The following is a 21,254-nucleotide window of genomic DNA, read 5'->3' on the forward strand; positions in this document are numbered from 1 at the left end:
GTGTGTGGGAGCCCCCATCATTGGCCTTGTTGGGGCTGATCTTCCCTGGGGTCTCATCATGGCATGGAGGAAGACACTTGGGGCTCCAGAAACCCTGCCTGCTGCCCGACCCCACCTACAGCTGGGACATGGGCCCTCCCAGTCCTTCCTCTACTTTGGAGGTGCAGGCTCAGGCCTGGGTTCGGATCTGTCTTCAGAAGAGCTGAGAGGATGGAGGCAAAGTCCCACCCACAGAGGCTCTGCTACCAAGCTCTGACCTCTGGGATGCTGAGGGAGATGGAGGGCAGCACCGGGGTGGGGCTCAGTGGACTCCCAGCAGCAGTCTTGGGTCAGCACCCGTCCTTCAGGCCATGGAAGCCTTTGAATGGGAGACTTGAACACGTGCTACAGCCCTTCCAGAGCAGGAAGGAGCTCTCTTAGCACAGGCTGGAGAGTCCAAGAAGAGCCAAGAGTTGGGCTGTGAGAGGATCTATGAGCCAAGGAAGAAAGTGCAGGGCAAAAGCCCGAGCCTGTGCCCAGCCCGAGGCACAAGCACAGCGTAGCCTGCCTCTGCCCTCAACCAGCAAACCCTCCAAGGGAAGGAGAAGCCCCAAAGGAAGGCAGGAAGGTGGAAGCACCCCCTGAGGAGGCTGCTGCAGGGGAGAGGAATGAGACACTGAGTGCAAGAGAGAGGAGAGCCCCGAGTCCACCGGCTTCCCCACTCCTGCAGGCTGGAGGAGACTTCCAAGGAGAAGCTGGTCCTTCCCCAGCCTCCCCCTCCAGACCCTCTACTATAATCTGCTGCTTCATTAGCCCGATGCTTCCAGGAAGGCTGCCTCCTGCCTCAACCCCATGAGGCCAGGGGTGAACCGCAGTAAATCCAAATGCCAAGGCAGGCAGAGCTCAGCATCTGCCCGAATGGCAGGACTTTGCCCGAGCGCCCAGAATGACTGGAACTGAACCTGGAATGTTTCCTCTAAAGTGATCTCCTGGGAGCTGCTAAGGAAGGAAGCACATGGACCCACCAGAGCAGCCTTCAGAGGGTGCCTGGGCTTAAACCAGCTGATCTGGGCTTCATGGAATTACAGGTGGCTGCCTAAAAGAGTACTTGCTGCCCACCTGCCTGTCTGTCTACCTGTCTGTCTGTCTGTCTGCCTGTCTGCCTGTCTGTCTGCCTGCCTGCCTGTCTGTCTGCCTGTCTGCCCTCCTGCCTGTCTCTCTGTCTGCCTGTCTGCCTACGTACCAATTTCTCTCTTTACCTCTCCAATTGTCCTCTCCACTTATCACTCTATCTCTGTGTATTATCTTTGGTCCTCCTCCTCTGCCTACGTCCATCTCTCCATCATTTCTCTATGTCTCTATTGGGGGGATGGGAGGCAGCCAGAGGAGCTGAAGGGGAGCCGAAGGGGGTAATTCATGGTTGACATGGTCATAAGGAGGAATGGAGGTGGCCCAGAAGAGTGGATCTAGTTCAAGGAAAACTCAAGCCCACCTCTGGGAACCCAGGCGTGAGGGACGGTGGAGTCTGCTGGGTGACCAGATAGTGGCAGGGTGCTTTATAAATGGAGCCTCAAACTCTTCCCATGCTGAAGACGATGAGCTGTTGGGCCTTTCCATCACCATTAGACGAAGGCATGATTGGATCATAACTGAACACTATACTCCAGAGCTGGCTACATTCGGAAGAGCTAGGATGAAGGGCTTGAGGAGATGCCTCAGTGGCCAGGTGCCGGGTCAGTATTTGTCACCTTAGCATTCCTGGGTTCTTTCCTGAGATCTGAGACGTAAATGCTGACCTACAGTGTCAGGGATGGGAAATAGAAATGGAGCCAAGTTGGGCATATAGGGATGGGCAAGTGGACCTGACTCTCCCACCCTTCTGGTGAGCCGGGCTTGTTCTCCTCTTTTCACTTTGCATCAATGGTAAAGTCTTTCTTTTTTAAGTAATATCTTGTTTTCTGCTGTGACACCTAAAAAGCATTTTAGCATTCTTTTAAGAGAAGTTTGGAGCTCCAAATGGTCTCCCTTCTGGCCCTTCCTCTCTGCCGCCCCCTTGCTGAGGTGCTGAGCCTTCTGATCCAGATGCTACACATACAATCCATTTATTAGTCGTCTTGTGGAAGAGATCTGAAGACAAAAAGAAGAAAGAATATGTGCTTTTCAGTCTGCTTTCAGACTCCGTCTCAGAGGAGGCAGATGCCATTTCCCATCACAAGCCTCTGGGATTGTCTTTGGGTCACTATATTACTGAGAACATAAAGGTTTTCACTGTCAGTCCTAAAGCAATACTGCCACCACTTTGTGCAGCGTTCTTCTGGCTCTCCTTTGCTTCGGTTCATGTTCGCTTTTTCTGGATTTTGCTGAAATCATCCTGCTTAGCATTCCAAAACGATCATATAATACCACCTCTTACTCAGCCATTGCCCTCCCTGACATTGTAGGTCAGCATTTACATCTCAGATCTCAAGAAAGAACCCAGGAATACTAAGGTGACAAATATTGACCCAGCACCTGGCCACTGAGGCATCTCGTCAAGCCCTTCATCCTAGCCCATCCTAGCTTTGCTACCCCAAGAAGAGCTGCTGTCAATCTTTTGGCACAAATAGGTCCTTTTCCCTTTTTCCAAATCTCTTTGGGATGCCCACCTCATAATGGCATGCACAGTTTTAGAGCCCTTTGGCCCTAGTTCCAAATTGTTCTCCAGAGTACTTGGATCAGATCGCAACTCCACCAACAGTGTATCAGTGTCCCGATTCACCTGCATCCCTTCCAACATTTCTCATTTTCCTTTTCTGCCATATTTATTAGCCCCTCCAATAGGTAGGAGGTGGTACCTTGGACAAACAAGTCTTCCCTTATTTCTTACAGCACACCAGGCGCCATTACCTTCATGAGCTCATTCTTCAGTTCCTCTTACTTAGCATTTCATTTTGTTACAAGAGGCCTCTGGGAGAAATCCATAAATGCTTGTAATATAAAGATAAAACACATTAAAAAGTGAGATTCAAAAGGAGCCATCTAGGGCACCCTTCATGTTTTACAATTTGGTAAACTGATGCCCCGCTGACGTTGCGCAGCCACTAAATGTGAGAATGGAGATTTGAAGCTTGGAGCTTCGGACTCTGACAGGGGCACCTCCTAATCAATAACTGACTGACAAATATTGATATGCCTGGGACTTCTGGGCCTTTGTGGGCCGCTAGAAGCTGTCATTGGCCTGGGGAGGAGTAGAGAGTCCTGGAGAGTGGCGAGGTCCAGCACAGGTAGGGCCACACGTTGGGGAAAGCTTTGTTTGGGTACTGGAGAGACAGAGAGGGCAGGGGTGGGAGGAAGGGGCCAGCTGGCCTCCTGTGATGGCCACAGAGAGAAGACAAGGGATGGGAGAGGCAGCCTAGACAGCAGAGCCAACAGCAGACCACTGAACAGGCGAGCCAGGATCTGTCTAATAGAGCCACAGCATTAGAATCATGGATCAGCGGTGGGGCCAGAGAAGACCAGGGAAGGCAGGTTGGTGAGTGGCTGCTGTGTGCTGGCTTCCTGGAGGGCAGACCCAGGTAAGGAGAAAGCCAAGCCCTGCTCTCCAGGAGCTGACGGTTCATGGAGGAAGATGACATGTGGAAAGGAGCTGAAGTGAAGGGAACAAGCAAAAAAGAAGCTTTTATGAAGCACCTACTGTGTGCCAGGCACCGCACTAGGCACTTCACAATGATGATCTCACAACAGTCCTACAAGGTAGGCGCTATTCTTGTCTCCATTTCACAGATGAGAAAAGGGAGGCCAAGGTGATGTGCCGGTGGTCAGATATCTGGGTGGCGCCCAGGGCTACATTTGAACCCGCCCCAGAGAGAAGGAACTCTGAAGATCAGAGTCTGCAGAGACGAGGCTGGAACGCAAAGAGGACGAAGGCTACGCCTGAGCAGGACACTTTCCCTAAAGTGGAGGGTCAGAGGGGAGCTGGAGAGCCCGTCCTCCATGCAGGAGGAGCCCGTGGGGACTGGGGGGGAGGACCCACAGGAGGAATCCCTTCGCTGTTCCCCACGTATCAAAGCCGCCTGGTGGGAGAGGGCGGAAGCACAGCCAGTAGCACAGGGCGGCCCCGGGAGCTCAGACAACCGGGTGCCCCCGGCTGAATCCAGGGGGATCCCCTTCCTCACTCTCCCCAAGAGGCCGAACTCATCACTGGAGCAAGACTGACACTGGGGGAAAGTCAGCCCGCCTCTGCCGGGGAGGCCCGACGTGAACGCGGAGGAGAGTCTGTCCGGCACACAGTAAGTTCCAAAGGGACACGGCCAAGACTGGACGGCGATCCCAGCCGGGACCCAAGCAAGAGGGGGCGAGGAGGGCCTGGCAAGGGGCCGGGCTCGGTGTCGGGCCTTCCCGAGGGAGGCCGGCTCTCCGGGCCTCCTGGGTGCTAACGGGGGCCCATAAATCACGAGGGCTGTAAAGAAGCCTGTTGGTGAAGAGACGCCTCATTGGTATGTGAACCAAAGAAACGATTTTTGTTGAACGAGAAGAAAATCCATGTTTGCAAAATTTGCAAACGGTGCCCATAAATCTCCCGGAGGGACAGGCGGGCTGCGCTGGGGAGGGGGAGGTGCCCAGCCTTGCAACATGGATTTGGGCCAAACAAGGAACAAAACAAACCCCATCAAGAAAGCTGCTCTAAGAGCGGAAGAACAAGCAACAGCAACAACCCCAGAGCCTCTCCCTTTGCGGGTCTCCAAGGAGCAGAGAGGCTGCATCCCTTGTTGGGCCTCCAGGGCTGGCCAGGTTCCATGGTGGGTGACATGAAGACTCGTCCTGCAATGCCACCAACAATGACTCTGCTCCCACTTCCACGGGGCTCCTGCCAGCACAGAAGGAGAAGGGCCCCGCCCACGTCTCCTCACACAGCTCATTTCCTACCTGCGGCCCCCCAGACCCTGCTCCTTCCATCCTGGCTTTCTCCCCCACTAGATTAGGGAAGAGACTGTCTTGTTTGCTGTTTGCCTGTCCCCAGCCCTCATCCCAGCCCTGGGGCAGCAGGCTGGCCCGGCTACTTCGGGGCTCTTCTAGTGGGGCGCTGCAAGGGCAGAGCCCCGCCCCCCAAGGGCGCTGTCCGCGGTGCCTTCATTGACTCGGATTGCTTTTCCCTGATATTATTTTTAGTGATTTCTGGGGAAATCTGTACCTGTGCCTTTGTGATCCTCACAGCAGCCCCCAGTCTGTGCTTCATAGACCCGAGTGCCCTGGAGCCAGGCAAGCTGGCCAGCAAGTCCTGCAGCATGTGGAGCGCCCAGCGCCTGGGCTCCATTCTGGGACCAGAATGGGGGTTCCCCCTGCATGTGGCTCCCAGAAGCAGGGAACCACTAGGGCCCTCGGGCTCTCCTGCTGATGGGGAGGCCCCGGAGCCGAGGTGGAGCACATGCACGCTGGCTGCTGGAAGATGTCGACTGGGAGGCCTTTATTTAAGCAATTCGGAAGTCATGCCCAACGGGGGTGTGTTGGAGAAGCCCAGCGGCACATCCGGCTGATGGAGGATGAGAAGCCAAGCTGGGACATTTGCTCCTGCTGAACCGGGCCAGCAATGGGCCCTTCCCTTTGGCTTGGGCATTGGGTGCTCCAGGACAAAGCCCTGCTCCGAGGCCAGGGACAAATGAAGGTGCTGCTAACCCTGACCGCCGCTCACTCATCCCGGCGCCCCTTTGGGGCCTCTGCTGCCCCCCTCTTCTGGCTCTCCTCGTCCTCTTAGGAAGCTGTCCTGTTGGGGGACTCGCTGCCCCTCGCCTCTGGGCAGCCTTTGGAAGCAGAATCCACTGTGGGCCAGAAGGGAAAATGGAGGCCCGTCTTCCGGCCTGACATCGCTCTGTCCTTGGTGGCAGCACTAGCAGGTACCTTCCCCGGCCCTGGAACAAGCGGGGTGGGGAAGGCAGGAGAGAGCAGAGAGGGGACCTCAGAGATCCCCTCGGACGTGCTTCCCACCCCCATCCCCACAGGAGACTGAGTGCGAGAGGCCTGGACTTGCCAGGGTCACCCCAAGGCTGAGTGCCAGGAGCAGCACAAACCTGGTGCACCCCAATCCAGGCCCGCAGGGCAGAGCTGTTTTCTGACTTTTGCACCAATGCTGAATGGTGGGCACAGTCCAAAGGCTTCCCTCCTGGGGAGGGGTGATGCGGCAGCCTGGGGGAGGGCAGGACACCAGCACCATCACTTCTCTGTGCTGACCAGCTCCCAAGGCCACCTGGGTGCCTTCCGTCGTGCCCTCTCCAGCGTGTCCTCTTCATTTGGCCTCTTCCTTCCCCTTCTTACTTGGTCCTGCTTCCCTCCCCCTCCTCCAGGCTGGCTCTTCCTGTGGGCCTTCTCTCGCTTCTCCTCCTCCCTCAGTCTCTTCTGCAGTCGGATTGGCTGTCCTGCCTCCTCGCCCAGGATGCTTTCCAGGCCTCTTCTGCCCTTCATCTCTGCTTCCTCACTGGCGGGCCTCATCGGCATCCACGGGTCTAATGATCATCTCAGCGCTGGTGATGCCGGATCTCCACATCTGTCCCTGCTCTCTCGGAGCTCCAGGCCCCAGGATGGGATCCTGAGAACACAGACACCCTCGTTAGGGGGCTGACGTGCCTGAAGCCCAGATCTGGGAGGGGAGCTTCTCAAGGTGATCTGGCTCAGAAAAGGGAGTCTTGGAGGGAAGCCCCGGTCTTCGCCTCTCTCCTGTCCTCAGCAGCAGCATCGCAGCCTGCATGGATGGAGCCATCTCAGGCTCACATATCCAAACCTGAGAGCCTCCATCACTTCCCGGCTGCTCTGTTTCTGGTGGGAGCACCAGCGAATGAACTCTTAGTCAGCCACCTTTGTAAGCTCGGTGCCACCCTGCTGCCTTCCTCCTGCTCACCCCACATCCCTTGCCTGTTCCAGCTCCTGTGAACCCTCTTTTCTTTACCCACAGAGCAAGCACCCCAGTGGAGGCCCTCCTCACCTCTCGCTGGACTGTTACAGTGACCTCCTCAAGAGTGTCTCTGCCTCTTCCCTCTCCGGCCCAATTGATTCTTTACTCAAATGCCAAAGTGTTTTTCCAGAAACACAAGTCTCCCTCTCTGCCGTCCCTATTCTCTCACTTACCTTTAATCTATCCTAGGCTACGAGATCCTCCTCTACCAGCTACAAACATGCTCGTGGCTCTCCTCTTTCACTTAGAGCATCCATCGCTGCTAACTGCTCTGCTCCATCTTCCCTCCCTCTTTGTCTAACCTTCTTGAAAAGACCATGGACAATCCGCGCCTCTACGGCCTCTCCTCTCACTCCTGTCTTGCCATTGGGCAGTCTGGCTTCTGAACCCATCATTCAACTCTCCAAAGCTAGGAGTAATCCGTCACTTGCCAGATCTAATGGTCTTTTCTCACCTCTTCTCCTTCTTGGCTGCCCTTCAGTCTCTGGCACTATCTGCCACCCTCTTCTCCTTAAGATGTTCTTCTCCCTAGTTTTCCATGTCACTATCCTCTCCTGGTTCTCCTTCTACCTGACTGCCCCTTCCCAGCCTCCTTTGCTAGACCTTCATTTCAGGTCAAGCCTACCAATTGTAGGTATCCTCCAGGACTCGTCTCTCCACCATTTTATTTTGGGACTTCATCAGCTCCGGTGAATTTAATGATCATCTCTATGGTGATAATTCTCAAATCTCCTCATCCAACCCTCATTTCCTTACTGCTCCCCAGACTAGCACCTCCAGTGCCTGTTGAATATCTGGCCCTGGACAGGGCACGCTTGAGCTTTCCCCTAATTCCCAGCGGCCTTCCAATTTGGTATTTATGGTTGAGGACTCTGCAGGCTCCCACTTCCCTCTCTTTCTCACCTCCCCTATCCAATCCATTGTCCATTTTACCTTTGAAACATTCCTCTCTCATACACACGCTCCCTTTTCATCTCTGTCCCAGCCACAGCCCTGGTCCAGGCTCTTTATCGCATCACACCTGGGCTATTGCAATAGTTGCTGGTGGGTGAGCCTGCTCAGGTCTCTTTCCACTCCAATCTATACTCCATTGAACTGTTCAATTGATCTTCCTAAGGCGCAGCTCTGAATAGAAACTAGTGGCTCCCTATGACCTGCAGGATCAAACACACAATCCTTTCTTTGGCATTCAAAGCCCTCAGTGATCATCCCCCTCCCCTCATCCTTCAGTCTTTCCAGCCCTCCTATACCGTCAGGAACTCTGTGATCCAGTGACACTGGCATCTTCTGTTCCTCACTGAAGACATTCTATTCTTGCCTCAACATTTTCATTCACCATCCCTCATTCCTGGAACGTCCCCTCTGCTCCCCTCCCCTTCCTGCCTTCCACGGTTTGCTTTTCAAGTCTAAAAGTCTAAAAGAGGTCTTTTCTGATCCCCTCAATGCAAATGCCTTCTCTTGGAGACTGTCCACAATGTAGCCCAATGCTTGTGTGTACACCCTCCGGTAGACTGTGAGCTCTCTGAGAGCAGAGATGGTTCTCTCCCACCCCATCTTCCTTCGACTCTCCAGCATTCAACAGAGTCCTGGTTCTTTGCCTAAAAACTACTGACTCTCCGACCCCTATCTCGAGTGGTTCCCTATTGCCCCTGGGACCAAATAGAACTGCCTCTGTTTGGACTTTGAAGCCCTTCCTAATCTGCCTCTATCTTGCCTCTCTAGCTTTGACGTAGGGCTCCCTTTCAGACAGTGTCCCATTCAGCCACCTGGCCTTCCTGCTAGGCTTGGCATGCAATATTTAATCTTCTGTCTCTATTCCTTTGTACAGGCTGCCCTCCAAACCTATTCATGCTCTCACCACATTCATGGAGGTAAGACCACTAGGGAGCATCTGCTTCTTTCTGAAATATCATTAGCTACCCCCCTCCCTCCCTCCCTCCCTTCTTCTCCCTCCCTCCCTTCCTCTCTCTCTCTTTTCTTCTTCCTTCCTTCCTCCCCAACACACACACACACACACACACACACACACACACACACACACACACACACACACAGGATTAATACAAATAAATGTCTTGAGGACTTCTCTGAGGCTGTGAATTTGACCCTCTGTGGCTTTCTCCATTGTGCAGCATCAAGAAGTTGGACAGAACAGATGGAAGTGCCCAGTGGGTCCTGGAGGCTGCCCAGCCTGCACAGAGCTCACAGTGATGGATGTTTCTAATGTGTTTCTGCTTCCAAACCTAAACCCCAGCACAGAACGTCATGGAGAGCTCATTGCTAATGGAGACTCCAGTTCACTCTTCTTTTTCCTGAAGTGAAAGATTTTGTGTTTCTCAAAGTACCCCAAATGGTCTCTGGTCCAAATCGTAGTCACTAAAATGACTCTAATGCCAACTTGACTCATAGGAATGCAAAGCTCTGCCTTTCTTCTGCAAGTCCCAAAGCATAGACAGAGACCCTGGACAGCAGCTCATTCACTCAGTGCCGGGGATGTCCGTGCTGGGAGCTAGAGCAGTCCTCGAGGGGCTCTAGATGCAGCTCCAAATGGAACAAGCCTTACCTTCATAATATCCCTGCTAAAGTCCTTTCGCCTCTGTTTGCAGACCTCCCAAGAAGTGGTGGCAGGGAGGGAGGGCTGGGAGGGGGCACCTCTGCCACAGTTCACTGTACTTTAGAAAATCTGCTGCCAGCAAGCCTCACTTTTGCCAACTTATGACTTCTACTTATTGTCCCAGGTTCTGCCCTCAGAGGCAAAGGGAGTCAGTCACATCCCTTTTCCAAAAATCATTTTAGTCCACTTCTTCTCCCCCAATAGCCAGCCATCTCTCCTCTGGCTAGACATCCTCTGTTCCTTCAAAGGAGCCTTGAACGTCATAAGCTTATACCTTAGAGGCAACCAGGCAGCATGGTGGCTAGAAGGCAGGACTTAAAAAAAGGAATGATACTAAATGACACATTTAAAATTGTATCCAGGAGGTAAGAGAGAAGAAGAAAGGTGAAAGGCGGAATGCTACTAACCCTCTTCTGGGATCCTGGTCTGAGGAGGATATTTCCAGCAGGAAGTCTGTGAGAGGAGCAACCCTGGAGTATCTCCTTGCTTTACTTGTCTGGGCACTCCACATCCCAAAGAAGCGAGCAGCAGCATGTTTCCTCTGTAGTAGTGCTGGAGTCATATTTTGGAGGCTGATGGGGATGTTTCTTCAGTCTTTGCTGGGGGAATCATAATGCAGAAGCCCCTGAGAGATATGTTCATAATAGTCTTCTGGAAGACTGATTGGTCAGATAGGAGATGTGGTGTCTGGCTGAGTGTCAACATCTCTTAGAAGACACATCCAGCTTTTGGGGATTGGGCTTCAAGAGGCTTTTCAAAGGATTCTCCTTAGCCACAAAACAGTCATTTTGGCAGGGAGGGGCAAGTCATATTTAATATATGGGGATGGTGGGAACTTCTGGTAGTCATTTAGCCATTGACATCTATGGTGCCAAAGAGACATGGACAATTAATGAGCTAAGGCACCTGGAGGCCAGGTTGTAAGGAGACCCAATGTGCATCACTGTAAAAGTTATCCATACGGGTCATCAGAATCAAGTCTTATACCAGAAACACCTTCTCCAACTCTTATGCCTTGGCTAAGCAGCCCTCAGTTCATAGATTTCTGCCTAGCAGACCCTTTCACAATGGCTTTCCATGAAATAGGGTAAAATTCAGAGGGACCACAGGAATGGGTCCAGCTGACAATTCCAGGGATGAAGCTTCAGCATCCTCAGGTTGCAGCTGGAAGAGTATTAGAAGGATAAGGAAGATGATTGGACAATGGAATTCTTGAGATGAAAAATAGTAAGTGGTATGGAGGGATGACTGGTGCATGAGGTACATGGGACAGTCTGCAACAAGATGCCAAGCAGTTAGAAGGTGTGGGAAATGTGGGAGATGAGTAAAAATAAGGGAAAAAGAGCTTGGAGTCTGAGATGGTCCATGCACTGTGGAAATTTTGAGTCCTGAGTTAGGGTCCCTGAGATGCCCCTTCTACTTGGATACATGACTGAAGGTTAGCTGTCCTGGGCTCATTATTCTTGATGTCACCAGCAATTATCTTTGCATCATTGTTGTTGCTGTTGTTGTTGGGATTGTCTGCATTCTCCTCTTGGGGGGGGGGGGGAAGAAGACCCCAGAAAAGTTGGGGAAGGGAGTCAGTTAATGCTCTACATCCTGTTGCAAGCCTTGGGGGGGGGAGTAGAAGAACTGGGGAATAGGGAAGGGGAGAACAGGGTGTGATTGGCAGTTTACACCCAACAATGGCATACAGTTCTTTGATTTTTAATCTGTAAATTCCTTCATTCACACATTTATTCCACTCTCTTGTCTCATGTTATTCCTGAACCCAGAAAACTTTCCCTGTAATTCTTTCTGTTAGTCATTCCTTTATGTTCTAGTCCATATGATGCCCCTTACATGAAACCTCCCCTGGACCCCTGCTTACTTCCACTCTCAATAGAGACTAGGACTTTGAGTCAGCAAGACTTCCATTCAAATCCTCCCCCACCCCATCCCTGGCCACTTAGTTGTAAGACCCTGGAAAGTAACAACCTAATTCAACCTCAATTTCCACATTAGTAAAATTGGAATGTCACCACCTCCCTGAGTTATTGTAATAAATAAATCTATCCACACAGCTTTTTGCAAACTTCAGGAATAGTTTACTACATCATCATCATCATCATCATCATCATCATCATCATCATCATCATCATCATCATCATCCTTAGGTTAATGAACTTTCTCATTCTGGCTACCTGCCCTGGATCGTAAGGTCAGAGATCAAGGACTAGAAAACCCCTCAGAGTCTGTCTGGTCTATCTCACTAAATTTATAGGTAGGAGAACTAAGACCCAGAGAGATAAAGCCCCAGATCACACAGGCATTAAATAGAAGGTTTAAGACTTGAACTCACTTGTAAGTTGAATTCTATGATTTCAAGATCAGTTCTCTTTCCATTGAATTATACTCCAGCTTTTTCTAAAATGTGATGCCAAAAAGATCAAGAGAGCATCTGGTGTCTGTGATAAGTTTAAGCCCCCTGGACCAGAGGAAGTACTTTAAGTCATTAAAAAACCTTGCAGATGGGATAGCTTGGATAGTCCTGCTCAAAGACTAATCATTTTATTTAAAACTAGATTCTTATTGTTTGGTATCTCCCAGATTTCCTCTTGCATTCTTTTCATTGTCCACTTATATAGAGACTTCCATTATAATAAAAAATTAAGAATAAAGAGGAGGAAGAAAAAATAAATTCAACAAAACCAGTTAACATATGGAGGGGGGGTGGGGGGGAGATGGCAATATCTCCAATGTTCACCAGTCCTGTGGACCCTCTGTCTCTACAAAGGATAATGAATACATTTGTGGTTTGGGAGCAAGTTCCTTTTAGCTTTTTGCCATTTCGTTTTGATTATTTTTGTGATTCTTATTTTTACTATTATGCTGTTATAGCCTTCAAGTCTGTGTGTGTGAGAGAGACTGAATTCAGAGATTGAGACAAAGACAAAGCCAGAGATTCAGAGAGAGAAACACTTGAGATAAAGAAATCAAATGACAGTTAGCAAGATTTCTTGACTCCACTTTCTTTACTCTATATCACTTCATATAGATCTTTCTATGCTTCTCTGTATTCATCATCTTCATAATTTCTTACAGAAGAGTAATAACTCATTACATTTTTGTCCTCCAACTTCTCTGGTCATTCCTCATTGATGGGCATCTATTTTTCTTCCTGGAGAGACGGAGCCATGATGGCGGAGCAGAAACAGGGAAAGTTTGAAACCTCCAGGAGAATCCTCCCCAAGCAATGTTAAAATAGCTCTACAAAATGATTACTGGAGTGAAAACACCAATAAGGAGACAGAGTGAAATAACTTTCATACTGAGAACAACTAGAAGGGTAGGTAGAGAGCATCGGGTTTCCTGGGGCACGAGAAGCACAGCCAGCAGGAAGCTACAACACAGAGAAAGGAGCAAGTCAATGGCCACCCCCATCACCCCAAACCTACTTACCAGGTTCTGAACCTGGGCCCAAGCCAACATCCAGACCCTGAGACCCTGCCTAAGCCAAAAGCAGCACAACCCAACTCACACTCTGTAAATTCCAAGCAAGTCTGCAGTAAGGTTCAGAATTCCAATGCAAGGCAGTCTGTGCTATGCACAAATCTGTGTAAGCCCAGAGAGAGGCCAGGAGCCCCAGCCCAAGCTTAGAGTAAGGGCAGGAATCCCAGTTTGGGGCACTCAGTCAGGCACTCCAGATCAGTGTAAACCCAGAGCTAGGCCTCTAGATCCCCAGTGACAACAGTCCCCAGGGTTCTGGCCCATGGGAGCCCATACCTAGTCAGCCCTTACCAAAGCTCAAGGCATAGCCCCAGGGCAAGGCAGTCTACAGTGTGCCAGACTTGACTGAGCCCAGAGTGAGAACAAAAGCCACTGCTCAAACCTGAGGCTAGAAGACTTTGAGTCATCTTCAGTCTCAGGGAGTGATTGAATCAGCAGGGGTAGGTGACTTTCAGAGCTCCCAGACCACAGACCATCATACTACCACAGGAGAACTGAAACTTGCAGAAACCCAGAAATAAGGAGAAGGGGAGCATCAAAGAAGAAGTGAAGTTTAAGAGTGTTCCCTAATATCCCCTAGAATAGAGCTTACCTTAAAATAAGAGAAGAGGCTGGGGAAATGAGCAAACATAAAAATACCTCTCCTAACCATAGAAAATGTTTATAGAAACAAAGAGCAGGGCACAGACACAGAAGAGGACAGTGAAGGCAAAGCAAATACACAAAAAAACTTCAAAGAAAAATATGAATTGGTATAGATTCTTGAAGAGCTCAAAAAGAATTTCAAAAATCAATTAAGAGAGTTTGAGGGACAATGGGAAAGAGTAATGAAAGTAATGCAAGATGAAATGGACCAAATGAAAAAGGAGGCTCAAAAGCTCAAGGAAGAAAATAATTTCTAAAAGATTAGAATTAGGCAGCTAGGAGTTAATGACTTCATGGGACATCAAGAAACAATAAAACAAAATCAAAAGAACAAAAAAAAACAGAAGAAAATATGAAGTATTTCATTGAAAAAATAGATACAGGAAAGACAATTTAAGAATTATTGAACTACCTGAAAGTCACAATTTAAAAAAAAGCTTGAACATCATAATACAAGAAATTATCAAAGAAAAATGCCCTCACATTCTTGAAAAAGAGAGTAAAATTGAAATTGAATGAATCCACAGATCATTTCCAGAAGGAAATCTTCAAAAGACAACTTCCAGGAATATTATAGATAAATTCAAGAGCCCCCCAAACCAATGAGAAAATACTGTAAACAGCCAGAAAGAAACAATTCAAATACCATGTAGCTATAATCAAGATCACACAGGACTTGGCAGCTTCTACATTAAAGGATCAGAAGGCATGGAATATGATATTCCAGAAGGTGAAAGATCTAGGTTTACAACCCAGAGTCACCTATTCAGCAAAACTGAGTATATTCTTTCAGGGGGAAAAATGGTCATTCAATATGATGGAAGATTTCCAAGCATTTCTTATTTCCCAGCTGCTAACACCTTAACCAATATCCCTTTGAATTTCTCTTGGACCAACTTATTTGTGTATACATTATATTCTCATTAGAATGTTAGCTCCTGGGGGTCAGGGGGCTATCTACCTTTTCTATTTGATTTCACAGTGCCTTCACACTCTACTCAGCACAGTGATATGGAATGAACATAAAGAAGTCTATGTGGCTATTAGTCAAAGGTCAGTCAACAAGCACTTATTCAATGCCCCCTGTAATCACACACTGTGCCAACTGCTGGGGAAACAAAGGAAGACAAAAACCATCCATTCACTCAGTAATGGAAGAGAAATCATGAAAGTGAATCCATGTGTACAAAGTGTTTACAGTGTGCATAGAAAGTGATCCCAGAAGAGAAGGAGCTAGCAGCTGGCAGAAGAAGGAGGTGGGGCACATCATTTCCTCTACAGACTGGAATGTAGCTGTCTCATGTACTTACTAGGCAGATCTATTACTCAAAGAGTCTCTTTTCATGGGGTTCTGTCATGTTATCTTCAGAGACCCAGAACCACAGATTTGGAGCTTTGGAAGAGATCTCTGTGGCATCTAGTTTAATTAGACTTGCCTTACTATACCTGCCAAGAGGTGTCTGGTCTCTGCTCATCCTCCTCCCTGGAGTGGAGACCCACCACTTCTCAAGGCAGCTCATTTCCCTTTTCTACCATTCTCATCAGGAATCTCTGCAACATTCCCCATTACACCTACTTCTACCCTCTGAGGACACACAACAAGGTGAATCCTCTTTCCACATGGTGGCCCTTCAAAGATGTGAGGACAGATCTCATGTCTCCCCTGGGTTTTCTCTTCTCCAAGTCCTGTATGCCCAGCTTTTTCAATAGTCTCAAAGGACCTGTGCTCAAGATCCTTCACCATCTTGCTTGCCCTCCAGTTTATGACTTCAGATAATTGCTACTATTTCTTTAGAGCTTTAAGGTTTGCAAAGTGCTTTACCAACCCTGTATGGGAGGTATTGTTTTATCCCATTTTACAAATGAGGAAACTGAGGAAGAGAGAGTTTAAGGGACCTGCCCAGGGCCACACATTTTGTAAGTTTCTGAAGAAGGATTTGAGCACATCTTCTCTACCCCTAACAAAATGCTCTGTCCACTGCATCACATTAAATACATATCATGAGCCAGTCACTGTGCTATATTATGGAGATACAAATATAAGCAGGTGTAAAAATAGACTCAAATCCAGGACTTCAATCCCCAGAAATCCTTGCTCCACTTCCCCAGAATGCCCTCTAATCTCACTGAATTCTCACCTGGGCCGAGAGGTTTGTAATTTAAATAATAATATATCTTTTTTTTTTACACAGGGATGATTGGACCTGTCTGAGAAGTGGCCCAGGAGCATGATTCTGGGTAAGTTGTAAGCTTTCTGTGTCTCAGAGCCCAAGGAGTCAGGGCAGGAATCTATGTGTCTGGCAGCTATTGGTACGCTTCATGAGCCACCAGATCCCAGTAGTTTGGGGGAGGAAAGAAGGGCTTTATCCCACTGCCAACTTTCATGGAGCCTGCAATCCACTAAAACCCTCAGATCTTTTTCAGAACATCTGCTGACTATGCATTGCACCTTGGATTTATGAAACTGATGGAAGACTTTGAAAGACCAAAGGAGATGCTCCAAAGTGTCCAGATAGAGCCCTGGACTTGGACTCAAGAAATTGGGCTCACAGACTGACTTCCTCTGACAGATCTGAGGTGTGTGATCACAAGCACATCTTGCCTCACTTCATAGCCCTGGTGCCCAGGACAGGGCTTGGCATACAGCAGCCATCAATCTAAGCTCAAAATGGGGTGATGAGCCAGGTCTTGAATATCTCCCAGGCCTTTAGCAAGGTGAGCACTTTAATATAAAAGGGTTATTATTCTTCAATAGGGACTTGGGGAGTCAAGAAAACTTGGGGACTGGAGAACATGATGGTGACAGAAGGTATCAAATCTTAGCAACATTTCAGAAAAAAAAGTGACTCCTGGGGGAATCTGTCTGCCTCCTTCCTTTCCTCTGTCTCTCTCCTTCCCTCCCTCCTCTCAAACACACACTAGGGGCTTAACCAATGCTCTATTAGTGGAATGGACTTGATCGTGAAAAGCAGAGGGATGTAGCTCACACTTTCCCTGGGGCAGGGGTCTGAGGACTCATCCAATCCACCATCAGGAGCTCTCTTATCCCTGGGAAGGCTCCTGATGCAGACCACCTCATCCCCCACCACCTGCCATCTTGCACCAAGCCTCTCTGTGGAAGCAGCCCCCAATGATAATGAGACCATGAATTAAGATGACACATGGCTGTCTCAGGTACGGCCGGCATGGATAGCAACAGAACATATTAACAATTTAAGGCCATCCCATGTGCTTTATAAGCTAATAAAGTCACTGCCTCTCATGATTTATCAACTCTTAATAATGTATTATTCAGCAAGCCCATACAGGGGTGGGGCTTGCCATTCTTCCCCGATTTCCTCACTCCCTCCTCAGACAGTGTGGGTGACATGGAGGTGGGAGGAGGCTATTAGGACTGACTGGAGGTTGTCCCAAGTGTGGACACCCTCCCTGCGCATTTGGCTGGGACGCTGACAGGTACCTTGGAGAGCGACCATCCCAAGGGACCTTTGCCACTTGTTAGGAGTCTGTAGGAAGGTGGGTGGTCATTGAAAGAAACCAGGGAGGTCCCTGACATCGCAGATGAACTCCCCAGGGCTCAGGAGACCCGGGTGAGCTAGACCTATGTGTGGAAGGTGATGGCCTCTCTACCTAGTCATTAGTTGGATTTTAAAAGAGAAAAGCTATAATGGACTAAAACTTCTCTGATTCAATGCTGCTTTTATCTCATGTAATCCCCTGGCTCCCCAGGCCCTCCCTCCCAGCCTGGGCCTCCTCACTTCACCACCATCTCTCCTTCCTTCCCCTGTTGGATTCAGGCCCAAACTAGACTTACCATCTATGATTTCCTGGATCTGTCTTGTACTTTCTCACCTCCATGCACTTGCTTGTTCTCTGTGTTCCATTTGTCCTCCCATACTCATCATTTAGTGGGAGAGAGGAGGCCTATGGGATAGACAACTGGACTCAAGAAGACCTGAGTTCAAATCTTGCCCTAGTTCCACCCTAATGTGTTGTGTGAGCAATTGATTTAGCCTCTCTCAGTCTCAGTTTGCTCATCTGTCAAATGAGGACAATAACAGCACTTAGCTCCCGGGATCATTGTGAGGTTCAGAGGAGATGAAATTTGTAAAGTGCTGTATAACTCTCAAAGTGCTAGAGATATGCCAGCTTTCACCCCAATTTGCCAATAAATTGCCAGATCTCATCACTGGGATGACTATACCTCACTCTTAGATACCCCCATATCCACACAGCCCAGCTAAGCCCCCATCGCCTCTCACCTAGACCAAGGCTGTAACCTCCTAACTGGTCTCTTTGTCTCCAGTCTCACGTCACTCCTGGTGGGTCCTCGGCATCCCTGCCCCACCAAGACTCTCCAGCAGCTGCTTCTCACCTTTAGGATAAAGGAGGCTCTCCTCTTCTGATTGGCAAGTTTATCTGTCTAATAGACCCAGACCCTGCTTGCTCCCTTGTGGCTGGGGGCAAGCCCAAGACCTTTGGGGGTTGAGCTGCTGAGCGAGAGCCTGAGGGCCTGAGTGTACCCCTGCTTTATGGGCTCTATCTTTTCAGCGGTGTTCCCTGGGAATTCCTGGCCTTCCCAGAAGCTTGCCAAGCAGATGGTGTTGAATGTCCCCAAATATTTCCCTATTGGAGACTCCTTCTGAGAAGGGGCTGAACTAGAAACCACCAAGATCCCTTCCAACTCTCCAATTCTGAGATTCCCTGTAAGGGAAAAGCTGCAACCTGAAGCCAATTGACCTTAATTGGATCTCATTTTGGTCACTCACTTCCTATGCAACCTGGGACAACCTGGCCTCTGTTTCCACCTGTTACATGGGGGAGTTACATTAGAGGAACAAAGGAGCATTTCAGTTCTAATTTTATGAGTGAATAAGCTCAGGCTCTTGGGGGGGGGAGGAGAGAGAGAGAGACAGAGAGAGAGAGAGACAGAGAGAGACACAGAGAGAGAGAGACAGAGATAGAGACAGAGACAGAGACAGAGAGAGAGAGAGATGGTAGCAGGAGCCTGGGTGAGTGGAATCCATTGCCTCAGTGCCCAGTCTTGGCCTTGGAGCCGGCTGGGCTCTGGATCCACGTTCCCCAGACAGCCCAGGCTATGATTTCATTCCTTGCAGAAGAATCCAGGTCACAGCAGAGGCTGATTCCCAGAGCATGGCCAGGGCCAGGCATGCAGTCGGTGCTTGTGCATGGCACGTTCCTTTGAAGCCGCGTGTGGGAGGCAGCTGATGGCCGCTCAGGAGCAGAAAGTACCCGGCTTGGCTCGAGGAAGCAGCCTAATGACTCCAGCGGAGCCCGGCAGAAACTGTTTCTCCTGTGCCAGGCCCGTAGTTCATATTGATTCATTCTTAGTCATTGAATTATCTTTAAAAAATTTATGGTGCATTTTTATAGCAATAGCCAATCATGCATATCATTAGTGTATACAGCGAGGAGCCAGGACACGAGCAGACTGACGGCTGCTCTATTATTGATGCAGATGAATTGCCAAGTGGAAAGAGTTTAAGGAATGCATTAAAGGAGCAAACGTCAACCCGCCACCCGAGCACGCACGCCGGCATGCGCGCCTGGGCACATTAGCAGACGCTTACAACGTCTGAGCCCAAAAGGAAGGAGGAGACTTTGTGACCCTATTGCAGGGACTCGGGGGAGAAGAAAAGCCTGGTAAAGGCTCCGCCCCACAGACCCTCTTCGTTGACTCAGATTGCCAGGAGCAGAGGCGTCCCAGAATGCAGATACTTGGAGGGCAGCCATGTTTGGGGTTCTGTCCTCACAGCCCGGCAGAGGTGTTGAATAAGTCTTTGGGGGACTGGCCCAGGGCTAGACCATCCCCCACCCTTGGCCAACCTTGGAACCTCCCACAATGGGAGCATCGCAGCTGGGGACCCCTCCTTCTGCTTGCCTTCTCACAAAGACCACCCACAGAAGAGGAATGGTTCTGAAAACGTGTCATCGTGGCCTCTTCATTAGTCATGTTTTAAAAGAAATGTCTTTGTCACGATCACCATGGCAACCATTGTTGGTCTTTGGGAAATGCTAAGGCGAGAGATAAATGATGACCTTTGGGGCCCATAAAGAAGATTCTCTCTCCTTTTATTCATAGACTCTTAATTCTATTGCCTAGATGGGAGGGGGTCAGGAGCAGGAGGAGGAGGCAAGAAGGGAGGAGATGGGGGCAATTAACAGCATGATCTCATCTTTGTTGGGCAGCTTCTTTGGGGGAAAGGCTAGCTCTGGTTCACTAGGAGGTCTGATTCTCTACCCTATGGGTTGGGATATTTCCCCAGGTTCTCCTTACAGTCTCATTACCTAGCACAATGATGGACAGAACCTATGGCACATGTGCCAAAGATAGCATGCTGAGTGCTGGAGCTCATTACTAGGAAGGCAGAGGGATGGAGGGGGAGCTACTCCCTGCCCCCTCTCCATCCCACCAGACAACATTTTTTTCACTTCACCCACCTTTCTGCCCAGAAGCCCAATGAGATCACACAGGGGGTAAAGTGGTCAGCTCACAAGTGGCTCTACACTGGCTGAGGACATTCCTCACTTCACCTGCTCCTCTGTCAGGCAGCCCAATGGGAGTACTTCCTCCCTCCCCTATTTGGGGTAAGGTGGGGGCAGGGTGAACCCAGTGAATGGGGGCGGGGGGGCATGGCACACGATCTCTAAAAGGTTCACCCATCTCTGACCCAGCTCAATGCCTGGCATGTAGTAGCTGCTTAATAGATACTGAGTGATGGATTGATTCTGTTGGAAACTGCCTGTGAATTTGTCAGAACCCAGGAACATCCCACCTCTTTCTCTTCCCTAGTCTTCCACCTCAAGCACCTAGTGGGAGATGTTCTGCTCCTTAGACTTACAATATGTCCCTTTCCAAAGGATGGACCCAAGAGTGATACATGATTGGAGCCAAGATTTAGGCTTGATGTCAGGAGAACTTTTGAACAAAGCAAGCGAACTGCCCACCTGGTGGGCTGCTTCAGAAGAGGGTGAGCTGCCCTTCCTTGGAGGTCTTCAAACAAAGGTGGGTCCACTGTGGAGGGAGTTCCTACTCAGCTATGGGTCCAGTGCTGTCATGAGAAGCCAAAGGCCTTTAGCTGCCACACAACCTCTCTCAGAAAATATGTAATTGACTTTGCTACTAATAGCAATGCAATGACCCAGGACAGTCCAGAAGAACTTATATTTTTATTTGAAAAATGTTATTTAATTAATTGATTTAGAATATTTTTCCATGGTTCCATGATTCATGCTCTTTCCCTCCCCTCCTCCCATAGCCTTCCCAACCCCCTCCCATAGCCAATGAGCAATTTCACTGGGTTTTACATGTGTCATTGATCAAGACCTGTTTCCATATTATTGATATTTGCACTAGAGTGATCGTTTAGAGTCAATCATATCCCCATCAACCCATGTAATCAAGCACTTGTTTTTCTTCTGGGTTTCTGCTCCCACAGTTCTTTCTCTGGAGGTGGAGAGCTTCTTTCTCATGAGTCCCTCAGGATTGTCCGGATCATTGCATTATTGCTAGTAGCAGAGCCAGTTACATTCCATTGTGCTATGTTGTATCCATCTCTGTATACAATGTTCTTCTGGTTCTGC

General features: G+C 49.3%; 1 long non-coding RNA gene across 1 annotated transcript; it reads left to right on the forward strand.

Annotated features, from left to right (window-relative positions):
- The first annotated feature begins 14,701 nt into the window (after positions 1–14,701).
- LOC103098055 (uncharacterized) lies at positions 14,702–20,320 on the forward strand. The gene is made up of 4 exons (XR_459611.3): positions 14,702–14,905; positions 15,842–15,887; positions 16,074–16,364; positions 18,767–20,320. It is a non-coding gene; the product is annotated as an uncharacterized LOC103098055 (long non-coding RNA).
- The last annotated feature ends 934 nt before the right edge of the window (positions 20,321–21,254 follow it).

The sequence above is a fragment of the Monodelphis domestica genome, chromosome 1, assembly GCF_027887165.1.
Source record: "Monodelphis domestica isolate mMonDom1 chromosome 1, mMonDom1.pri, whole genome shotgun sequence".
Taxonomy (NCBI): domain Eukaryota; kingdom Metazoa; phylum Chordata; class Mammalia; order Didelphimorphia; family Didelphidae; genus Monodelphis; species Monodelphis domestica.